Below are 13188 nucleotides of genomic sequence, written 5' to 3'. Positions count from 1 at the left end.
GCCTTACATGCCTTTAAGGAAGTAACACCGCACAATGATCCAGTTAACTTCCAGGCAACCCAATGATGTAACTGACAAAATTTCTCTCTCATTGCAGTGAAAGTGGATGAAGAGAGAAAGGAAATAGGGGAATCAATCCTCAGTGATCCTGGGCTTAGCACATTCACGGAGCAACTGGATGCAGGAGTTGACAGAAGGAGGTACGTTCAGCATTTGCCCTGGGTGAGAAACAGCACACGGCACACCCCACAGTACACACCGCAACCATCTGCACTTGGGCTTCTAGGCAATGAGACGGAAAGTGGGGAGCAAAGCCAGTGAGGTAAGGAATAAACAAGCTTCCACACATTCATTTTATAAACCTCTGATCTTTCCATCATGAAACACAGACAAACAGACACTGAGACCTAAGGACAGCAACACTGCTTGACAAAAGGGAGGAAAGTATAAGGAAAATCACATCGTGGGCAAAGCTGCCAGCTGGCCTATTAAAATAATGAAAGCGCTAAAGTCTGGGAAAAAAACGCAAGAAGGAAAAAAATACGTCAAGCTCTTAGAAAAGTTCTTACACAACTTTCAGAGCCAGGATGAATACCGTTCAAACAACAATAATAAGAGCAACTGTTGAGCTACATTAAAGCACAGCCATGAGCTATGCCCTTCCTGACCACACCCCGACCATCCTAAATACATTGATTCACTGCACAAACATGTGGCACAGCCTGACCAGCAAGGCAAAGTGGAAGTCCAAGGTCACTTACAGTGAACGTTTCTGTCGAGCCGCATGAGAAAAGAGATTAAAAAAAAAAAAAAAGCACAAAGTGAAAAAACTGTAGAATTTAAGCCAACAATTTTTTTTTATTTTCCAAATTCTATATTTGATTATTTAAATTTTTTATGAAGAGCAATTTCCATAATATGCAAATCATTGTCCACTAGGGTACTGACCATTATGCACTTTCCAAATGAGGAAAGTCAGTTATATCAGAATAATTAAGGGGGAAATCATATGCATGATTTTTAAATGAAATAATATGGTGTCACATTCTTTTAAACTTATCTAAATTCTCTCACACGTTATATCTCTTGAATTGATCTCATTCTTCTCCAGCTGTGTCTCATTTTTTTTAATAAGATGATTCTGTTTTTTTTTTTAATAAATTTATTTATTTATTTTTTGCTGCATTGGGTCTTCGTTGCTGTGAGCGGGCTTTCTCTAGTTGCGGCGAGTGGGGGCTGCTATTCGTTGCGGTTCACAGGTTTATCATTACCGTGGCCTTTCTAGCTGTGGAGCACGGGCTCTAGGCACGTGGGCTTCAGTGGTTGTGGCTCGTGGGCTCAGTAGTTGTGGCGCAAGGGCTTAGTTGCTCCGCGGCATGTGGGATCTTCCCGGACCAGGGTTCAAACCCGTGTCCCCTGCATTGGCAGGCGGATTCTTAACCACTGCGCCATCAGGAAAGTTCCTTATGTCTCTTTTTATTGTACTGAATGTTTGCTTTTCAAGTTCCAGGAAAGAGTCTTTGTCAAATTTATATTTGTCTTCTTTAGTTCCCAGAGCTTGTGAATGATATCAGAGTGGGAAATACTGTGAATTATTCTCAATAATTGGAACTTTGGAAATGAAATTAGTGCTTCAATGCAAGTAAAATAAAATGTTTTGCCCAGAGCGCATTAATTCTAATTTTGTTACTCATCTACTTTATGAAGTTTCTTTACTTTTTATGTGGAAAAAGTAAGGAATAGAATTTTCTATACACATTTCAATTTTGAGAAACTCTATAGTAGAATAAGCCCAAATTAAAGAATGTCTTCCACTTTAGAGCAAATATTTTCATTTCTATTATCTAGGAAAGGGAATCTTTCAGTCCCATTTCCCAAATGAGATATCCCTTTCTAAATAGCACATGCTACAATTTCCATGTGCAAGATATACATTTAAAAAGCACAAGCTATCTTATAAATATAAATTTACAGTAGGTTTATAAGTATCTAATAAATATTATAAACCAAACTTAAAATTTTCACATACTAGGTGTATCAGATCATGTTTGGTATTTTAAAAAAATCTTTAAATAATGAGATATACACAAAGGAATACAATGGTTACAAAACTTATGAATACCAGTACTTAATCCACCTCTCCAAATTAATACTATGTGATTAATTTCTTCACCATCTCTGTAATTATTTTTATCCCTTGCTGGAATTGCAGGGCTACCTACACAGCCCAGAGGAGAAGAAATATCATTTCAGGCTGCAAAGCTACTGGTTTGGGGATTTGGGATTGAATATGGCACCTGAGTGCCCCTTCTAGGATGATTTGATCAAGCAGGTGCTTTTCAGGATAAGCTTAGAGAGTGAGGTTGGTATGAAATTGTGTTGAGTCTCAAATAGAAGACTAGGATTTTAAACTTATTTTGGTGGAAATTATTGTTGAATTTTCATTAGGGGAAGTATGGAATGAGGGCTGGGCTTTAGGAAGATTTTAAAGCTTCAAATTGTTTTCACTTACTTCAATGTACAAATTCTACTTTGAATAATTATAGAAATCTGACTTTTGTTCTGAAAAATTTCCCCCAGATTTATTGAGGTATGGTTGATAAACAAAAACTGTGACAAATATATATACATTTAAAGTGATAAATGTATATATTTAAAGGTGTACAATGGTATATATTTAAGGTGATGTTTTGATATGCATACACATTATGAAATGATTACACAGTCAAGCTAATTAACATACCGTTACCTCTAGCTAGTGGGAAGCAGCCGCATAGCAGGGAGATCAGCTCAGTGCTTTGCGACCACCTAGAGGGGTGCGATAGGGAGGGTGGGAGGGAGGCTCAAGAGGGAGGGGATATGGGGATATATGCATTCGCATAGCTGATTCACTTTGTTATACAGCAGAAACGAACACAACATTGTAAAGCAATTATACTCCAATAAAGATGTTAAAAAAAAGAACTATAAACAAAACAAAACAAAACAAAACATACCATCGCCTCACATAGTTACTACTTTTTTTTCTTTTGTGGTGAGAACGCTTGAGATGTACTCTCTTGGCAAATTTCAAGTCTGCAGTACATTATGTTTTGAAATTTTTAAAAATCAAGATGTTTAGTAGGTAAAAACCAAGAAAATCGTCGAGAATTAGCAAACAAACACTTGTTTCTCTTTTCTTTTTTTGTAGTCAGTCTATATCATTAGCTCTCAAATAGAGTGATTTTTTTGTCTTCCTTCCCAGAAGACACTTGGCAATGCCTGGAGATGTGTTTGGTTGTCATTAACTAGGAAGGGTGGAGGGTATGTGCTACTGCCAGGGATGCAGTTAAACATCCTATAGTGTATAAAACAGTCCTCCACAGCAAAGAATTATCTGGCCCAAAACAACCATAGCGCTGAGGTGGAGAAGCCCTGGTGCGCACATGTGGAGGGCATACCCTGGGCAGAACACTGAACTAAGTTTGTGATTCCCAGTTAAGCCAACAATGTTAAACAGGGTATGAATGTAATAAAAACATCAATAAACAGATGAACAAAGTCAAAATATTTATGGACTTATATTAGCAAACACCAGTGCGAAATGAAAACAGAAACAGATTTCAGAATCATGCCACATTTGACTTTTAAAGTGTGGGGACGATAAAACTGTAGTAAACATGTAAAAACGGTTAAAGATGACAGTTTATTTCCCCACTCCCCTGCCCCATCTCTGTCCCCTCAGACTGATTTAAAACACAATGGGCAACTCTGAATTTTATGTTACTAAAATTTTTCTCACTAAAGCTTGCTTGAGTCAAACTTAGACTGTACTGTTCTTAGACTGGAGAGTGGAGGGAACTACATGACCTCGGGCGTCATAAATGAGGGGTGGGGTTATTGTAATGAGTACTGCGATCCTTGCCAATTTTATGAAGCTGCGATGACTCTAGGCTCAGGCATTCCCACAAGCATCAAGGGAGGCAAGGAGTCACCCTGCGTCCATGCCTGAAGCTGCTCACCCAGCCCTGCGCAAGCACCTATGAGGACCCATTCACTGAGTCAAGTACTTCTAGTTTGTAAGGGCCCAATTCTACTCATATGTGAACGCACCACCAGGTGGCAGTATCTGACCGTACCGATAGCAAAGACCTCCCAGTCTAAGAAGCTTGAAGCGCTATAACATACACCAAGTGGTGGATGAAAAATAAAGAAATTAAGTCAGCTTTTCTCCTTCCCACCCAGTCTCTCCCGTGGACCGAAAGGGGTCCTTAAATCTTTTGCTGACTTTGTGTATAACTGGACTGATACTTCTATATTTCGGACTGTTTGCATAGGGAAAAGAAAAGTTTGCACAGGGAAAAGAAGAGTAAAGGCTAGACAATAAGTGAAAATGGAAACGTTTTAAGGAAAGTTTGCAAAGGGAAAAGAAAAGAGTAAAGTTAGACAATAAGTGAAGATGAACAAGAGAATATGTGTATAAAAAAGAACAAAGTAAATACAGCTTACATATGCATATGAACTATGGAAATAATTTATATTGGGATGTTGAAATAATGTATGAGCAGCATTTGCAAACAAAAAAGATAGGAAAACAATGGAGGTGCCAATTAGCCAAGGGACTGATTCAGAACATAGCTGGTCAATAGATATGTAAACGCTGAGAGAAACTAGGACTGTGTCTATAACCCATGGGTAACAAAATGGTGTATTTGTTGAAGAGCAATGAAGCCGAGAGTCAACCAGGTCTAAGGGTGTGCCCAAGGATATGCAGTTAGAGTTGAGTAGGCAAGGATTTGAAGAGCACCAGAAAAAGTAATTTGGTAGAAATGACTAATGCTTACTGCGACAACTTCTGAAATCATCCAAAATACTGTCATTTCCTGTTTGACAGAATTAAGTCTTTGAAAATTCCAGGAACAAAGGATGAAGAGATGAAGTCACAGGGCCAACGTTAGTAGAGATTTCTGCCGGGCCACAGCCAGACAGCAGTGCCAGTGCTGGTCTGAGGCGGGAACACACAGAACGTTGCATGTGGGCACACGCCCTGGAGAGTTCGTTAAGGCCCGAGTACTTCTTTAGCAGCCTCCGAATGCGGAGGAACTGTCTCATTTTCGACAATTAAGTATATTCTGAAAACAAGCCAAATGGCTGGGAAAGACTACTTTCCATGACATTTCAAGGACCCAGGGCAAAAGCACGCGGAACGAGCAAGGGAGCCGGCGGGCGGGCGAGCGTGCGTGCGTGCGTGCGTGCGGGCCTCCTCTTGCCCTGGAGGGTCCTAAGCTGAGGGCTCACTAGGCCAGAGCAGAGCCAGCTAGCTTCCATGCAGATGCATGCGGCTTCCTCCCTGAACTCGAAACCTTTCCTCCCCGGCCCCGGGGCACCCACCGGACCCATCAGTACGTACTTGAAGCCATGGGAGCGGCAGCCGCTTGGGGTCCTCGCTCGCGAGGTCCTTCCCCGTCCCCGGGGCACCCGTGCGGCGGCAGGGACTCCGCGCCCGGCGGGTCCTCGTCCTCCACGGCGGAGGCCTGAGCACGCAGCCTGTCCAGGGGGCCCAGGACCGCCACCTCGAAGGCGTCCCCGAGCTGGGCCAGGGGCGAGTCTCGCGAGGCCGGGAGGAAGCACGTGTCCAAGGGCGAGCTAGGTGGGGACAGCGAGGACAGCGAAAAGCGCGAGGACAGGGACGCCAGGGACTGCGGCGTGTCCAGGGAGCGCCTCTGCTTGTGGAGGTCTGCGAGGCCCGGGGCGTCTACCAAGGGGACGTCCCGGCCCAGGGAGTCGAAGGGGACGAGGTCGAAGCGGGAGCGCCCGTCCTCGGCGTCGGGCTTCTCGTACTGCGGGAGGCCGTAGATGTCGGTGAAGCTGACGGAGCTCAGGGAGACCGGGCTGGAGGCCAGCGAGCCGCGGCTACTCCCCGAGGAAACGGTCAGGGTGCTGGCGGACAGGCTGAAACGACAAGAGCAGCCTGGAGCCCGCAGCTGGAGCCTGCCCGTCCGCACCGCGAGCCGAGCCTCCGGTCTGCTCCACGAGGAGCAAACCTCACCCCGGCGCCTCTTCAACACCTCTGAGCGTTTTAAGACACCCACCCCCACCCTCGCCCCTTCGTAAATATTTCCTTTGTTTCTTTGAATGTCAGTCGAGAGCAGTAGTTAACGTCAAGGGCTCTTGCTCGAGTTCAAGTTCCAGCTCACACTCAAGACTAGCTGTATGCAATTGATTTGGTCAAGGGCTTTGCCCTTTCCGAGCCTCCCACCTTCTCACCCGGCGCTGGGATGAGAGCGGTTCCTGCCTCAAGGCGCTGTGAGGGGGAGAACTGAGAAAATAATACACAGAAAGCCCTTAACACTACACTTCACGATACGGTAAGTGCTTGAAAACTGGAGCTCTTACTGAGCATCCAAATCGGATTTTAAAGATATTCATGCCTAATTAAAATGAATATCTTAAAAAGAAATACTTAAAAGTGTACATGTGCATATATGTAGATGGACATATACACTCGTGATGCTGTGAGTTACAAAATCCTTCGATAAATCTGACTTAAGTTTCATTATTCTGAAGTCACACTTGGTTCTCCTCATATTCCTTGGGTCACATATAAGCAGCTCATCTTAAAAATATCCTGTCTTCACTTTCCTGTCCTGTACTTAAAACCACTGCAGGTTCTAAGTTCTGGGAGAGAAAGCCAGGCTAAATGAATCGTGAAGTTCACAGCCACTATGTTATAACATGATAATCATGTTACCTACCTTTGTAACTCGGACTGGAGATAGGACATTAGGCAGTTGGCTTCTTCCAGCTGCATCAGGAGACAGTTTCTTTTTTCCTGAAGTAGAATCCTGTAGGTACAAAAAACAGTCCACTGGTGGATTTCAAAGATGCCAAGTATATTTTCCTAACAAGAAATTCAACTATATTTTCCGCCAAAACAGATTAATGACTATCAGTTCTAAAAGCACACCTATGTTACAAGTTCCAAGATAACTGTTTTTGTTTTCTTTCACACTGTACCTCTAGAATCCTGAACAGTGCGAGTGATCCACACTAGAAGTTGCATGTGTGATGGAACAGATGTGTGGATACAGAGATAAGATGGACAGATGGGAGGATGAGTGGGTGGACAGGCAGGTAAATAGACAGGTGGATGGGAATCCCGCAGATGGGTTCAAAGGCAGAGCTCATAGAAATCTACTGGATTTCCTTGGAATAAATCTGATTCCCTCATCCTAGGCCCTCTTCCAGGCAAAAAATAAATGCAATTCTAGTATCTAGACAATAAAAGATCAAAATCAAATAAAACATCAACTGTCATGGGTTGATATGGGTTGGAAGTATATATTTCTTCTTCCTTCTGCCTTCTTCTACTTCATAATTTTCTAGAATATTTTTCTCCTACTGTAGTAAGCCTACTGCCGAGAGTAGAGCCCTGCACATATAATAAATAATTGTTGAACAGTGGGGACTGATTAATCTTGCCTTTATAACAAAAGACCCATTTACAAATCAAAATGATTGCATTTTGATACGTGGCAGTGGAAATAGCCCATTAAACAAAGTTTTCCACCTGTTAGGGAAGGCAAAATGCTCAAAGAGAGGAAACCAGAAGGAGGTGAACTTTGGCAGCAGCCAGAGTTACAAAGTTTTGACTATTACTGATAAGCAAAACTGATATGCCACTAATTTACAAAATGGAAGACAAGCTACTCAGAATTAATTTAAAGCCTGAATGATAAACATAACCTGTATCATACCTTCGTTTCTCTTAGATGGAAACAGAACCTCAAAATGTTTCCATGTAAAGCTCTTGTTTTATAGAAAAGACACATCATTCCTTTATAATCTAGCATGCAGGAATCACAGTACATTCTGACTAATCAAATACCTTCTTCGCAAGAGCAAATGACCAAATTTAAATCTGAATAGTAAACAAGTAGTTTTCCAGGTGTGGTCCAAGGATAAATGGGGATCCCAGAGACCCTTTTAGGGTGTCTAGTAAGGCTCCATTTCTCAATGACACATCCATATGCAGTCAGAATTTCTTCATATATCTAATCAAATTGACACATCACAAAACCTGGTCAAGCAGCTGCCTTTCACTAAGTAAACCACTTGACAAAAAATTTAAAACCATACCACTCTTCTACACAATTATTATTATTTTTATTAGTTTCTGCTTTATAACAAAGTGAATCAGTCATACATGTACATCTGTTCCCACATCCCTTCCCTCATGCATCTCCCTCCCTCCCACCCTCCCCATCCCAACCCTCCAGGCAGTCACAAAGCACCGAGCTGATCTCCCTGTGCTCTGCGGCTGCTTCCCACTATCTATCTACCTTACATTTGGTAGTGTATATATGTCCATGCCTCTCTTTCGCTTTGTCACAGCTTACCCTTCCCCCTCCCCATATCCTCAAGTCCATTCTCAAGTAGGTCTGTGTCTTTATTCTCGTTTTACCCCTAGGTTCTTCATGACATTTTTTTAAATTCCATATATATGTGTTAGCAAACGGTATTTGTCTTTCTCTTTCTGACTTACTTCACCATGTATGACAGACTCTAGGTCTATCCACCTCATTACAAATAGCTCAGTTTCGTTTCTTTTTATGGCTGAGTAATATTCCATTGTATATGTGTGCCACATCTTCTTTATCCATTCATCTGATGATGGACACTTAGGTTGTTTCCATCTCCGGGCTATTGTGAATAGAGCTGCAATGAACATTTTGGTACATGTCTCTTTTTGAATTATGGTTTTCTCAGGGTATATGCCTAGTAGTGGGATTGCTGGGTCATATGGTAGTTCTATTTGTAGTTTTTTAAGGAACCTCCATACTTTTCTCCATAGTGGCTGTACCAATTCACATTCCCACCAGCAGTGCAAGAGTGTTCCCTTTTCTCCACACCCTCTCCAGCATTTATTGTTTCTAGATTTCTTGATGATGGCCATTCTGACTGGTGTGAGATGATATCTCATTGTAGTTTTGATTTGCATTTCTCTAATGATTAATGATGTTGAGCATTCTTTCATGTGTTTGTTGGCAGTCTGTATATCTTCTTTGGAGAAATGCCTATGTAAGTCTTCTGCCCATTTTTGGATTGGCTTGTTTGTTTTTTTGCTATTGAGCTGCATGAGCTGTTTATAAATTTTGGAGATTAATCCTTTGTCAGTTGCTTCATTTGCAAATATTTTCTCCCATTCTGAGGGTTGTCTTTTGGTCATGTTTATGGTTTCCTTTGCTGTGCAAAAGCTTTGAAGTTTCATTAGGTCCCATTTGTTTATCTTTGTTTTTATTTCCATTTCTCTAGGAGGTGGGTCCAAAAGGATCTTGCTGTGATTTATGTCATAGAGTGTTCTACCTATGTTTTCCTCTAAGAGTTTGATAGTTTCTGGCCTTACATTTAGGTCTTTAATCCATTTTGGGCTTATTTTTGTGTATGGTGTTAGGGAATGATCTAATCTCAAACTTTTACATGTCCCTGTCCAGTTTTCACAGCACCACTTATTGAAGAGGCTCTCCTTTCTCCACTGTACATTCCTGCCTCCTTTATCAAAGATAAGTTGGCCATATGTGCGTGGGTTTATCTCTGGGCTTTCTATCCTGATCCACTGATCTATCTTTCTGTTTTTATGCCAGTACCAGACTGTCTTAATTACTGTAGCTTTGTAGTATAGTCTGAGGTCAGGGAGCCTGATTCCTCCAGCTCCGTTTTTCGTTCTCAAGATTGCTTTGGCTATTCGGGGTCTTTTGTTTTTCCAAACAAATTTTGAAATTTTTTGTTCTAGTTCTGTGAAAAATGCCAGTGGTAGTTTGATAGGGATTGCATTGGCTCTGTAGATTGCTTTGGGTAGTAGAGTCATTTTCACAATATTGATTCTTCCAATCCAGGAGCATGGTATATCTCTCCATCTATTTGTATCATCTTTAATTTCTTTCATCAGTGTCTTATAATTTTCTGCATACAGGTCTTTTGTCTCCTTAGGTAGGTTTATTCCTAGATATTTTATTCTTTTTGTTGCAATGGTAAAAGGGAGTGTTTTCTTGATTTCATTTTCAGATTTTTCATCATTAGTGTACAGGATTGCCAGAGATTTCTGTACATTAATTTTGTATCCTGCTACTTTACCGAATTCATTGATTAGCTCTAGTAGTTTTCTGGTAGCATCTTTAAGATTCTCTATGTATAGTATCATGTCATCTGCAAACAGTGACAGCTTTACTTCTTCTTTTACAATTTGGATTCCTTTTATTTCCTTTTCTTCTCTGATTGCTGTGGCTAAAACTTCCGAAACTATGTTGAATAAGAGCGGTGAGAGTGGGCAGCCTTGTCTTGTTCCTGATCTTAGTGGAAATGGTTTCAGTTTTTCACCATTGAGGACAATGTTGGCTGTGGGTTTGTCATATATGGCCTTTATTATGTTGACGAAGGATCCCTCTATGCCTACTTTCTGCAGGGTTTTTATCATAAATGGGTGTTGAATTTTGTCAAAAGCTTTCTCTGCATCTATTGAGATGATCATATGGTTTTTCTCCTTCAACTTGTTAATATGGTGTATCACATTGATTGATTTGCGTATATTGAAGAATCCTTGCATTCCTGGAATAAACCCCACTTGATCATGGTGTATGAACGTTTTAATGTGCTGTTGGATTCTGTTTGCTAGTATTTTGTTGAGGATTTTTGCATCTATGTTCATCAGTGATATTGGCCTGTAGTTTTCTTTCTTTGTGACATCCTTGCCTGGTTTTGGTATCAGGATGATGGTGGCCTCGTAGAATGAGTTTGGGAGTGTTCCTTCCTCTGATATTGTTTGGAAGAGTTTGAGAAGGATGGGTGTTAGCTCTTCTCTAAATGTTTGATAGAATTCGCCTGTGAAGCCATCTGGTCCTGGGCTTTTGTTTGATGGAAGATTTTTAATCACAGTTTCAATTTCAGTGCTTGTGATTGGTCTATTCATATTTTCTATTTCTTCCTGAGTCAGTCTTGGCAGGTTGTACATTTCTAAGAATTTGTCCATTTCTTCCAGGTTGTCCATTTTATTGGCATAGAGTTGCTTATAGTAATCTCTCATGATCTTTTGTATTTCTGCAGTGTCAGTTGTTACTTCTCCTTTTTCATTTCTAATTCTATTGATTTGAGTCTTCTCCCTTCTTTTCTTGATGAGTCTGGCTAATGGTTTGTCAATTTTGTTTATCTTCTCAAAGAACCAGCATTTAGTTTGGTTGATCTTTGCTATCATTTCCTTCATTTCTTTTTCATTTATTTCTGATCTGATCTTTATGATTTCTTTCCTTCTGCTAGCTTTGGGGGTTTCTTGTTCTTCTTTCTCTAATTGCTTTAGGTGCAGGGTCAGGTTGCTTACTCGAAATGTTTCCTGTTTCTTAAGGTGGGATTGTATTGCTATAAACTTCCCCCTTAGAACTTTTTTTGCTGTGTCCCATAGGTTTTGGGTCATCGTGTCTCCATTGTCATTTGTTTCTAGGTATTTTTAAATTTCCTCTTTGATTTCTTCACTGATCACTTCGTTATTGAGTAGTGTATTGTTTAGCCTCCATGTGTTTGTATTTTTTACAGATCTTTTCCTGTAATTGATGTCTAGTCTCATAGCATTGTGGTCGGAAAAGATACTTGATACAATTTCAATTTTCTTAAATTTACCAAGGCTTGATTTGTGACCCAAGATGTGATCTATCCTGGAGAATGTTCCATGAGCACTTGAGAAAAATGTGTATTGTGTTGTTTTTGGATGGAATGTCCTATAAATATCAACTAAGTCCATCTTGTTTAATGTATCATTTAAAGCTAGTATTTCCTTATTTATTTTCATTTTGGATGATCTGTCCATTGGTGAAAGTGGGGTGTTAAAGTCCCCTACTATGATTGTGTTACTGTCGATTTCCCCTTTTATGGCTGTTCGTATTTGCCTTATGTATTGAGGTGTTCCTATGTTGGGTGCATAAATAGTTACAATTGTTATATCTTCTTCTTGGATCGATCCCTTTATCATTATGTAGTGTCCTTCTTTGTCTCTTCTAATAGTCTTTATTTTAAAGTCTATTTTGTCTGATATAAGAATTGGTGCTCCAGGTTTCTTTTGATTTCCATTTGATTGGAATATCTTTTTCCATCCCCTTACTTTCAATCTGTATGTATCTCTAGGTCTGAAGTGGGTCTCTTGTAGACAGCATATATATGGGTCTTGTTTTTGTATCCATTCAGCCTATCTGTGTCTTTTGGTGAGAGCATTTAGTCCATTTACATTTAAGGTAATTATCGATATGTATGTTCCTATTCCCATTTCCTTAATTGCTTTGGGTTTGTTATTGTAGGTATATTTCTTCTGTTGTGTTTCTTGCCTAGAGAAGTTCCTTTAGCATTTGCTGTAAAGCTGGTTTTGTGGTGCTGAACTCTCTCAGCTTTTGTTTGTCTGTAAAGATTTTAATTTCTCCCTCAAATCTGAATGAGATCCTTGCTGGGTAGAGTAATCTTGGTTGCAGCTTTCTCTCCTTCATCACTTTAATTATGTCCTGCCACTCCCTTCTGGCTTGTAGAGTTTCTGCTGAGAGATCAGCTGTTAACCTGATGGGGATTCCCTAGTGTGTTATTTGTTGTTTTTCCCTTGCTGCTTTTAATATGATTTCTTTGTGTTTAAGTTTTGACAGTTTGATTAATATGTGTCTTGGCGTATTTCTCCTTGGATTTATTCTGTATGGGACTCTCTGTGCCTCCTGGACTTGATTAACTATTTCCTTTCCCATATTAGGGAAGTTTTCAACTATAATCTCTTCAAATATTTTCTCAGTCCCTTTCTTTTTCTCTTCTTCTTCTGGAACCCCTATAATTCGAATGTTGGTGCGTTTAATGTTGTCCCAGAGGTCTCTGAGACTGTCCTCTGTTCTTTTCATTCTTTTTTCTTTATTTTGCTCTGCATCAGTTATTTCCACTATTTTATCTTCCACCTCACTTATCCGTTCTTCTGCCTCAGTTATTCTGCTATTGATCCCATCTAGAGTATTTTTTATTTCATTTATTGTGTTTTTAATCAATGCTTGATTCATCTTTAGTTCTTCTAGGTCCTTCTTAACTGTTTCTTGCATTTTGTCTATTCTATTTCCAAGGTTTTGGATCTTGGAAATAGAATCTTGGATCATCTTTACTATCATTATTCTGAATTCTTTTTCAGGTAGACTGCCTATTACC

At 40.3% G+C, this 13188-nt stretch overlaps 1 pseudogene across 1 annotated transcript in view; it reads right to left on the bottom strand.

Annotated features, from left to right (window-relative positions):
• LOC308609680 (protein WWC3-like) overlaps positions 1-13188 on the bottom strand; it is a 91486-nt pseudogene that overhangs the window by 18703 nt on the left and 59595 nt on the right. The window contains exons 8-9 of the transcript in view: positions 6735-6824; positions 5390-5931 (exon numbers count right to left, since the gene is read on the bottom strand). The product of the transcript in view is annotated as a protein WWC3-like (transcript). The remainder of the gene's footprint in view (positions 1-5389; positions 5932-6734; positions 6825-13188) is intronic.

The sequence above is a fragment of the Mesoplodon bidens genome (genome assembly GCF_964165515.1).
Source record: "Mesoplodon bidens genome assembly, chromosome: Y".
Classification (NCBI taxonomy): Eukaryota; Metazoa; Chordata; class Mammalia; order Artiodactyla; family Ziphiidae; genus Mesoplodon; species Mesoplodon bidens.
This window is presented reverse-complemented; position numbering and strand designations above follow the sequence as displayed.